The following is a 10,255-nucleotide window of genomic DNA, read 5'->3' as shown; positions in this document are numbered from 1 at the left end:
TGCTGTGTATTTTCAATATGCATATGTATGTGGTATTAGTTTTTTCCCTGAAATTAATTACATTGTGCTTGGATATTCTGTTAAACAATTTTTATTTTTAACCTATGTCATAAATCTGCATTTTATTAGCTCTTACTTTCACTTTTTTTCCCCAAATTTTCATTGGTAAATAATGCAGAGGAAAGAAAGCCCTTTTTAACATAAGTATCGATCACCTGCAGTCAATTGTTTCTAAACCACTTAACCATAGGCCTGTGTTTTCTATTTTAATGTTTCATTTTGAATTTATTACAATGCATGAAGGGTTTTGTTGATTTGTGTTTTAATCCTTCCTTGCTTCTCTAAATCGCACTGACTGGTATTTACTAGTTTCATTTCTTTGCCACAAACACAAAAATCATAACGGAGTTAATACAGAATCTTAATACAATGCTCTTTCGGTTGTATTTTTCTTAGTAAAGAGATATGTTTACAGTGTATATGTTGCACTTCTATGATGCCTTGTGGAACTGCATTCCATATTATTACATTTTCCCTCCAAAATTTGCTTTTTAAGATATAACAATGAATTTTTAAGTAGCTACCACAAAATTTATTTGTATCAGTTTAATGAAACAAGCGCTTTTAAGTCCTTATACATTTTATAGTCTCCTTATAATATGTCTAATGATTTATACAGCTAAAACAACTTGAGTACTTTTCCATTTAGCCCATAAAAGCTAGGATTTCCCATATATAGGTAACTTTACTACTCCAGAAGCCTGCTTGAAATTGTTCCATGCATTGTCCTGGATGATGCTACCAGAATTTTTATTCAAAAAACTTGCCTTTTTTCCTCCGTGCAGGTATGTCTGCTATCATTCATAGCTATAAGCATTTATTTTGTCATAAGAGCAAAAGTCTCGCTGAAGGACAAAACTCTAAAATTGCCTGTGTGGATCTGAGGATCAGATATTCTTTTATTTTATGGGCAAGAGAAAAGAGATTGCCTTTGTCGCATACTTTGTCTTTTTGTGTTGACTACAGCAGCTAATTGCTTAAAGCTGTGGCCAGATGTGTGTGCTAACATTACTGTATTTATGAACAATATTTGGTGCTTCTGATTCACCCTAAAGAATCTGTTTCCTAACACTAGAGGTCATTTTAGCTTGTGTGAATATTCTAAAATACTTAGTTTTAAAAAAGCAGAAGGTTAGAAATATGACACTTCTTAGAAGAGTGCTATCCTTGAAAAACATTTTTTTGGGCTCAGATCCCTAAATTTTTCTCTTAGTTGGGCTGTGAGTAGATTCTGCTACTTTATCTAATTTGAAAACTATTAAATGAAAGTATGCTTTGAGATTCTTATCTAAAGTTCATTTTTGTTAATTCTTCTAAAATGTTCAGGCTACTTCGCGGGCCTGGTGCTTTATCTTGTGTTTTTACCTATGGTCATTACTTTAAATTTTATTGACTTTGGGTTGCTTTTCCTTTTCTTTAAGCTCTTACATTCTGATCCTCTTCAGCCACAGTGAATGTCTTACTTATTTTTCATCAATTTTCAAACATCTGTGATGTACAGCAACTGTATCTTTTAGAACAGAGTTTTCCTTCCCATAACAAAACAAATATCTTCCATTACAATATCTGATTTCCAACTCTTTAAAGATTTTACATTTCAAACCCCTTCCTAAAAATATTTTATTTTTTGGCTCTGGGACGTAGTAATGCCAATTCTTTATTTATTTAAAAAAAAATCACTTTCGGGTCATAGTGGTGGACATGAGAGATGACATAAGGAAATTTCTTTTTCAGAATGGCATTATATATTTTAGAATGTGCTATAGATTATGTAATATGAATTATGATCCTGTTTATGGTGAATGGAGTGGGTAATTGCAAGCTATAAATCATTTCTGGGTATCTGAAAAATTTAGCCTTCTTACTCTAGTTACACACATAAATAAAGATAGTTATATTTGTTTTTCTAAATCCAATTTTTAGATCTGCTTAAAATCTGTTGTGCTTCAGAAAGCATGGCGTATTATGTTTAACATTTTCAATTTAAAATCAAAGTATTTCCTTGGATTCAAAAACTAGATATATTTTCTATACCTAGTATTTGCCAGACATATGAAAAATACCAAAAGAAAGTCATTCTTTTCTGCCAAAAGTGAATAAATAATTGAAAAAACGTTCATTATGCTTACATTGATTCAAATGATAGGGAGTCCCACGTTTTCTAACTTAGAGTCAGAATTACTGCCTGATTTTCCAGACATCAGTTACCTTGTATAGAGCCACAGCTGCAGCGGCCTGAATTCTGTCCTCAAAATTCTGTCAGTTGCCTACCTGAAAACAGAAATGCAAAAACAATAGTGTGTTTGAATTCTGCTACTCATGGTCTATTCCAGTTGTTGTGGGCAATTGGTTTTAGTTTCAAAAATAAGAGAATGAAATATATTTTCAACAGGTGACATTTTAATCTTCTCATCCCTAAGGACAAAAGAGTTCTACACTACAGAGAAGTCTCATTGCAAGGGTAATGGAAAGTGGTGCCACATACAGAAACAGTGGTATTGCTCACCAAAGTATAGTCTCTTACACAAGAACCACTGCTGTCTGTACAAGATGGTACTAACATGTCACATTCCTAAAATATATATATATGTATATATATATAAAATTTAAAGGCATTTGGAAGAATGGCTATAATGCAAAAGGTGCAATGGTGGGAGATTTTAATTTAATCTGACATTTTCTAGCTGTGTGACCTTTCGGAAGCTACTACCTTTACCCAGCCTTTGTTTCTCATTTCTATAAGAATTAAGAAGCTGAATACGGTGGTCTCCAGTATCTTTTCTGCCTCCGTGATTCAATATACCCTCTAATTTCTTTCGCAGAAAGCAGCATGGTCCTAACCTCTTTCATACAATATTATATATGTGTGTGTGTGTGATTGTTTTGCTTAGTAGAAAACAATTACATTAATTTCCAAACCAGTACCTATGTTATATATATATATGTATCATTTTAATGTTTTATGTATATTTTTATATAAGTACATATTTATATATAATATATTTATATAATATATGTATAAATATATATATTTCATTCTAATGTAGAAGTTCAAAATGAGAGTATGGAAGATTACTATATATTACTATATTTCTAATAACACAAACCTTACCTGAACCAAGCCCGTCAACAATGCAATAATGATAGAAAAAGCCAGGAGTATTTAACAGTATTTTTTTTATGAAGCCAAATTCTCCAAAAGGTCAAATCCCCTCTAAAACAGTGATGCTCAAGGACATTCACCCAAACTTATTTGGGAATATTGTAGGTAAATGTGTACAAAAGAACTGACACCCTTTCTTCCTCCCATTTTCTTCAGAGACCCATAACTTTGTATTGAAATATGTAACATGGCATAAAATATCACCATTAAAAAGACACATATTTCCCATATATTTTAGTTGCTATTCTAGCATGGAAGCAATGGGATTTGATGTCGTACAAATGGTAGCCCACAAGAGAAACATGTTACAAAAGCAACTCCTTTCGACCCCCTCCCCTCCCCCTGAAATAATAACAATTTGCTAAATTGTTGGGAAGTTGTTATAATTCCTTTTCCAAATTATTACTCGCCCTTTAGATTAGAAATGAGGCCAGGGTTAGCAATCAGCTATAAATGGTAGGATTTTTCAAGTAAGAAGCACTTGTCTGATTGTGAAGTGGAGGCCATTACTGCCTTGATTGGGCCTTTTTTTTCAGTTCGCTTGATTTGTGGTTGAGAGCCATATTCACTTCTGTACTGTGAGCAATCAGAGCCTCTCCTCTCTCATTTTTGCTCAGCGATTTAGGGTCCACTACTTTGGCACAGCTGCCACCTTTTAGCCTCCATCATGCAGAATATATCCTTGAAAAAATGAGGGGGAGAGTGGAGGATGGGAGCAGGTACCTAACGTACATTTGGCTTCTTAACGTGTGCCTATTTTACATTTTCAGAGAAAACTTTTTCACTCGAAATAACAATCATGCTGGAACTCGGACCTCTACACTTCATAAATAAATTTGGACAGAGACTTGAAACTAGTTAGACCATATTTTCTGTTTCTCTATTTTTCCCACCAGGAAAAACAAAACAGGTATAGGGGTACAAGCAGACACGGAAGCATTGAAGGCACATTTAACTTTATTGAGCACTAGCATAGTTCTGTTCTCTGGGAAATGATATCGACGTAAGGGCTTTTTCCTTTGCTTTTGTATTGGAGGCATTTCACAAGCTTTTCACCATACTTAAGGTCTAGAGAAAGATGCTATTAAAAGCTCTTGAAATCAGAGTCCTGTTTTGTCAGGTTTAAAATTACTTAATACATCCTCTAATTTAAGACAATCTATTCTTGTTGTCAACAGTCAGGAAATATTTTTGTCAGGAGTTAAGTTCAGTGCATCTTACTCCTTGAAACTCATTAGAGAATTCCCGGAAGAAACTGGAGCTTCGCACACTTGGAATTAGCTGATCATCTCAGGCACCTTCCTGGATCCGGTCAGTCATCATCAAATAACAATGTCCATGTAAAAGCATAAGTCCTATCACCCCCGTTCTGCTCTTGTTCCCCCAAACGAAGCACCCAGATAACTTCCATAAAATAAATACCAAACTTGCATTTTTCTAAATTCATTGTTCAGGTCTGGGTCTTACTAAACTTGTACAATACAGTGAAGCTCACCAAAATCAAGAATACCATCTGGTAAGTGGTATTTCCCTCAAGATCTGAGTTAGAGCTTATAATTTTTCCCATCAGCTTTATTGAGATATAATTTACCAACCACCATAAAAGTCACTCATTTTAATGCACAATTAAATGAGTTTTAGTGAATATATAGAATCTAATTTTACGATGTTGTCATCATCCTAGAAGGAGACGTTGTGCCTATTAACAATCACCCTAACTTTTACTCCAGGCCGTATGCAACCAATAATCCACTTTTTGTCTTTAAATGTTTGCCTTTCAGGGACATTTCATATAGATAGAACAATATGTGCTTTATTACATCAAGCTCTTTTACTGAGATGTTTTTGAGATTTAGAGGTTCATCCATGTTGCAGTGTGGTGTCTCTTGGATGACTAGTATTCTATTGTAGAGATATACTACGTTTTGTCTGTCCATTCATCTGATGAGAGATACTTGAGTTGTTTTCATTTTTTGGATGTTGTTATTGATGCTGCTACAAACATTTGTGTACAAATTTTGTGTGGTTTTATGTTATCAATTTTTTGGGAGTAGGAGTAGAACTACTGAGTCATATGGTAAGTCTATGATTAACTTAAACTGCCTAGCCAGGTTGCCTGGGTGGCTCAGTCAGTTAAGCATCTGACTCCTGATATCAACTCAGGTCATAATGCCACAGTTCATAAGATCAAGGCCCATGTGGGGCTGTGTGTTGACAACACAGAGCCTGCCTCAGATTTTTTCTCTCTCTCTCTCAATCTCTCTCTCTCTCAATCTCTCTCTCTCTCTGCACTTCCCACTCATGCCCAAACACATATGCATGCTCTTTCTCTCTCAAAATAAATAAACTTAAAAAAAAAAGTTTAAAAAAGAGAAACTGCCAAACTGTTTTGCAAAATGGCTGTATTATTTTACATTTCCACTAGCAATGTATGAGTTCCAATTTCACCACATTCTTCTCAACACTTGTTACTGTCAGTCTTTTTTATTATAGCCATTCTAGTGGGCGAAAAATTGGTTTCATTGTGGTTTTGATTTGTATTTCTCAGTGACCAATGATGAGGACAATCTTTTCATGTGCTTATTACCTATTTGCATACCTTTTTGGAGAAATGTCTCCTCAAATCCTTTGCCCATTTTTAAATTAGGTTGTTTTCTATTTATCGACCTCTAAGAGTTGTTTATGAATTTTAAATACAAATCCCTTATTGCATATATGATTTGCCAACATTTTCTTCCAGTGGATTGACTTTTCATTTTCTTGATAGTGTCTTTGAAGCACAAAAGTTTTCCATTGTGAGCAAATCTCCTTTGAACTCTTAATGGAGTTAAATTAATTCTGAATTTAATTGCTTAAGGAATCAGAGAAAAAGAAAAGTAGAAGTTTAAACACAAAATCAATAATTATATTTGAGTCATTATAAGGAGACATGGTTTTTCTAATTCATTTAGTTTAAAATAATCTGAAAATTTTCACTTCAAAAGAACAACTTTTTGTTTTTTGTTCTTTTAAACTCTTCATTGTTAACTTTATGTGGGTCATTTGAATCTTTTCTTACCTAGGATCACAGAAATTAAAAATTCAGCCCTGCCCAAGTCACCAATGGCTTTGAACCTGAAGCCACAAATTCCACTCCTTGTGCTTCTACCTCTGAGTAAATGTGGAAGATAAGCAAGAAGCTTATTATCAGGCAGGAGACCCTGAACTTGGTGCTCCCAGGGCCACTTGCATTACCTCATTTGTGAGATGTTTTCTTCCCAGGCGCGCCCACATTAGTGATTAGTGGCAGCAGCAACTTTACAACCACTGCTAAATGCCAACTGTTACAGACAAATTTGGTAGGGATGTGAATAACACTGCTGGCAACAAATCCATCTGTTTAAAAGTTCCTTGTGGGAGAGGGGGAGAAAAAAAAGAAAATAAAAGAAACTTGCCTGTGAGGCAAACCTAGAACCTGTTTGTAGGTATGGCTGGAGTGCATACACCTTGCTTTTAGTAATCAAAGTGGCAACCATTGTAATACTGTGCACGACCTGCACTTTAAAAATGCCCAGCAGCGAATGCTTTTGAAAATTAAACAATCAACTGTTAAGAGGCTTACTTTGCAAGTCCAGATTTTTATCTGGCATTTGTTGCGTATCATAAATAAGATATACTCCTAGATGCCTCTCTCATTTCATTCCCACCTTTGTACCAGTATGAATTTAGCCCCCCAAAGCACATACACTTGCACAAATATTGAGGAGTATTCTTATTTGACTATATAGTAACCGTCAGTGTTTTTTTTTAAACCAAAACTCTGGATACACATAACTAAGAATTCAGTAGCTACCATTGTTAGATTTTATCTTCTAGATGTGCGTGTTGTTGCAAATATAGTGTTAAAAATCACAAGCTTGAATGGCTTAAATATTCCTATCAGATTCTGTTGCACATAACTAGAGGCAAGTCATTATCTGTATTACGTTTATACTTAGTACTATGTGTCATCTGTATTACCTTTTAAAAAGTGGCTTTTCATTATTAACGTTACAGAGTCTTAAGAATATTACTAAGAATATTACTGTCTTAAGGACACTGTGAATCCATTTTTACTTTAAGCATTTATTCATTATTAATCCATTTTTTGACAAGGTTGCATACTTGTTCAAATCAATACACTTAAACCTGAACTAAAGGCTGGTGGAAGTTAAAACTATTGATTGTTATCAGCCCAGTAGAGTTGAAATACAGTGCAAATTAGTAATTAATTAAAATAGAAAAGTCTATTAAGTATAATCAAGTTTCACTAGAAATAAAAACAGGTGAACTTAGAAAAAGACTATGTCTAGATAAATGTCGGGTAACTAAAATAACTCCTGGTAGCTGTTATGAAGTGGAAATAGAAAAGGCATAGCCTCACATAGTAAGCTGTTCTCTGGGGAAAAAAGAATGCCAAACAAAAGGAGAGAAAGACTGTTGATTTCTCCCAATAACAAATGGGAACGTTAGTAGAACACCTGTGGTTTAGATCAATAGGACTTACACTAAAACAAGGTGAATATTCTTTGAACTCTTAAGTGAATGTGTTCTATCAACTGAGCAACTTTATACACAGAAGGAAATAAACCACTTTCCCTGTCATGAAAGTTCTGGAAGAAAGGAGATTGATTTGTTATAATGTATCAAAACCTGAGTTCGAGCAGGCCTCATCAACCTATTTTACAGCTGGAATAATATTAACAGTAATCATCCAGGCACCACTGCCTTTTCTTTTTGCCTACATGTGCTCTGCAAGGCCCCAGAGCCCTGCAAAGTCCTCAGGACATGTGCTTGGGAGTCCCCACAATAACTAGATTCTCATGAATAAACTGAGTGAGTGATCTTGAGATATTTACTGTTCTATGTTCCCATGGAGTGTTAACACATTTACTGACCTTCAATGCTGCGTCTGTTAGGTACCATAGTGTTACACCAAACATCACTGTCCCTCTCCCTTCTCCTCTTCCTCCTTCTAAGTTACAGCCCTCTCTACATGGGATTTGTTTGGGCATAAGAGCTAAGTGCTACATAGTACTCAGATTTGTTCCTCTTTCCCAGGTTTGGCTCTATTTTATAGTTTCTGTGTCTGTGTCTCATTTCTTCGTGCATGTTTTTTTGTTACCTTTTTCCATTAGATCCTTTAGTATTTGCATTATTGTTATTTAAAGTCCTGCTCGGATAATTCCAACAACTTGCTCATCTCTGAGTCTGCTTCTACTGACTGCTTCCTCCCTTAAAAACATTTTCTTGTTTATATATCTTGTAAAATTCTATTGTATTCCAGATATTTTTTTTTACTAAAAGAATGCTAGAGAATAAAGTAAATAATATTTGTTTTTAGAAAAGAGCACACACCCCTTTTTCTGCTATCATGCTTGAATGGGGAGGGGATCCTTGTGGTCGAGGTAGATTTGGTCTTTTTTGCAGCATTAGTTTGATCCAACTCACAACTGGCTTTAAATGTTTTGAGGATGAGACTGAGATTTTTCCATCAGTGGGAGATAGGCTCTGAGCACTGAGGAAACTCCTGAGATCCCTTTACACCTTTTAGCACTGCCTTCAGTTTTCCGAACTATGGGAGCGCTCTCTCTCTCCATACAGCAAGGATGTCAGATTTTGGAATTGCTTAGAAGTTCTCTTTGCTCTCTAGTCCTGCTTCAGGATATTTGCACCTGAAATCTTTCTAGTCCCTGATGCCCTGCTGCCAACTTCAAAGGTAGCTGCTTATTCTCTGTGAAGGTCCAGAATGCCCTGGAAAGCTCTCTCTTAGCTCTCCTGCCTCACTCCAACTGAAATTGCAGACTGCCTTGAAGGGGTTTCTTCAGTGCTCTTGCCTTACCCTCTGTTCTCCGCTGGCTGCCTGCCTTGTGCTTGCCCAGCGCTCCCGCTCTGCCCTCAGGCTTTGGTATACGACCCCAAGCACTGCATGAAGGCCTCGGAAAAGAGTAGGTGGGTGGGTGCCCATCTGTCTGCAGCTGTGCTCTGCGGAACTCTAAGCTGCGATGCCTGCCCGTTGGTAGCCATTAAAAGTCCTTTGAAAGTTTGATTATATTCTCCTTATCCTTATCTTCCTCTCCTCGCTTTCCAAAAGTCATGAAAACAGCCGCGTGTCTCTTCTCTTCTATGAAGGCATGTCATTTTCTGGAATATGGTTAATTAAGGTTTCTTTGTGTTCTCAGCTCTACAGTGGTTTCTAAATTTTATCCAGCTTGTCTTTGGTAATTAGGTAGACAGCAATGGTTTCTTACAACCTTGTATATCCAAATCAGAGACCTCCCAACCTTGTGCTCAGAGGAAAAAATAATGCTCCTTTACTCTTGTATTTTATGGGCTCATATAATATTCAATTAAGTTAGGGGATTAGTATTAACTGTATTGTTGCCATTATCAGTTCGGGGACAAAACGGAATCTGAGTAAACACAATACTTAACTGGTAGAAAAAGAAATGCAAGAGCACTATTAGCTCAAGTATTTATAACATGGACATCAACAAATAGGTTTTACATTGGGTTGTGGAGAATTCTTCAACAGCCGAAACAAAATAAAATGAGAAAAACACCCACTAGATTTTTCTGTATTACCTGTAACAAATTTGACCCTATATAATATTGACATAAAAGTAGTGCTTTAAATAAATGAAAGCTCTACATTAGGCGTGCTAACGATGTGTACTACTCAAACTAGGAAACAGAGTAACAGAGTATAAAATCTTTACTGATCCAACTCAAATATTCGTTTACTCAACAAACGTGTTTATATTACTATAATGTTCAGTTGTTCTACTTGGGTCTCTACTGTTAGCAAATTAATGACCCATATGTTGGATTGTCTTTATCTTGCATACCTACAAATTGTCCCCCCCTAATTGCTTTAATCTCTCTTTATCTGTATTTTTTATAATTCTAAATAATTCTATTATGTGAGCAATTTAATTTTCAGCAATTATTATTCTGTTTCTTGTCCTTTATAATTTATCCATTGATTTCACAGAAGTTTTAATTATCACTTTG

This window comes from Suricata suricatta, chromosome 8, assembly GCF_006229205.1.
Source record: "Suricata suricatta isolate VVHF042 chromosome 8, meerkat_22Aug2017_6uvM2_HiC, whole genome shotgun sequence".
Lineage (NCBI taxonomy): Eukaryota > Metazoa > Chordata > Mammalia > Carnivora > Herpestidae > Suricata > Suricata suricatta.
This window is presented reverse-complemented; position numbering follows the sequence as displayed.